The sequence below is a fragment of the Kryptolebias marmoratus genome, linkage group LG12 (genome assembly GCF_001649575.2).
Source record: "Kryptolebias marmoratus isolate JLee-2015 linkage group LG12, ASM164957v2, whole genome shotgun sequence".
NCBI lineage: Eukaryota > Metazoa > Chordata > Actinopteri > Cyprinodontiformes > Rivulidae > Kryptolebias > Kryptolebias marmoratus.
The window spans coordinates 23,124,276-23,125,612 of NC_051441.1; the positions used below are offsets into that span (position 1 = coordinate 23,124,276).

At 37.3% G+C, this 1,337-nt stretch overlaps 1 protein-coding gene across 2 annotated transcripts in view; it reads left to right on the forward strand.

The window, feature by feature from the left end:
• Nucleotides 1–1,337, forward strand: part of LOC108228852 (SWI/SNF-related matrix-associated actin-dependent regulator of chromatin subfamily E member 1) — a 17,304-nt gene that overhangs the window by 8,824 nt on the left and 7,143 nt on the right. The window lies entirely within an intron of this gene.

Below are 1,337 nucleotides of genomic sequence, written 5' to 3' on the forward strand. Positions count from 1 at the left end.
ACTCAGAAAAAAAAATCATATCGTCCCATGCCTAGGGGGCGCTATAACAAAGGACAATGCGTTTCTGCAAATAACTCCTAAACCGTAAGTCCTACACTCAAAATCTTGATGGCACCTGAAACTATGGATGATTCTGCATCTTTTTTACATTGGCCACGCCCACTTCCGCCTAACTAGATTTTTTGCTGTAGCGCGATAAAGGCAAAACCTACTTTTGAATACTACTCTCACATGAAAAGCTGGATCAACGTGAAACTTGGTACATAACATCTGTAGACCGATCTGCTGAAGTGATGATGAGAAAGTTTTAAAAATTTCGAAATTTGCGCGATTTACGAAATACCAAACACTGCAGTGCTAGCTAGCACAACGGTAAACTATTAATATCTTTGCCATACTTTAAGATTATGGAAAATGCATTTAGATCCCAATAGTGGACGAGATGTTGCCACTTTGTAATAAATTTTATGCGATTTCACCGATAGGGGGCGCTATTATTTCATATAATTTATATCTGAATAACCGCTTGATGGATTTACACCAAATTTGGTACAGATGATCAAGACTGCACCTTAAGACGAGATCTTGAATATTATAATGAAGTGGGCGTGGCTTATATGCTATCTCAGTTTTGAGCTTTAAACTCAGCCAAATCGAACTTTAACTCCGCAGAACTTACTGATGTATTACAGATATGCGCTCTCTATGTTTGAGGCAAAAGTTGCAAAATTTGACCTCTAGGTGGCGCTGTTACAGCAAAAAATGCCTTTTTGCAAATTCTTTTACAACAAATTGTTGTGCGCACGGTATCTCTACTCTGATGTGTTCTGTAAACCATGCCGTTTTACGTGAGTTTTGAAAAAAAAATTATGCTAATTAGTCGTAAACTTGCAAAATATGTGTAACCTACTTTCATTAACTCCTCCCGAGGCTCAAAGCCAATTGAAGGGAAACTTCACATGGTATGACGGCAAGACTGGCTAACCAAAAAACTAGAACGGATTTTCAAAAAAATGTTCAGTTTATGAATTATGCGTAAACAAAAAAAAATTCCCCCCCAAAAAAGTTTATTAAGCATAACTTTTGAACAATTTACAATTTATTATTAGTTTTCATACCACTGGTGCCTAAGGCGGAAACAAAGATTTTTTTCCATTTTCAGCTTGATCCAACACTAGGGGGCGCTACAAAGAGGTAAAGTTTATACTGCCGAAATGGCTGAATAGATTTACGTGAAACTTGGTGGGTATCTTCAGGATACAACCCTGAAACTATGTTATCAATATGGTAATGATTGNGTCAAAGTGGGCGTGGCTTATGTGCAAAAATGTATGTGT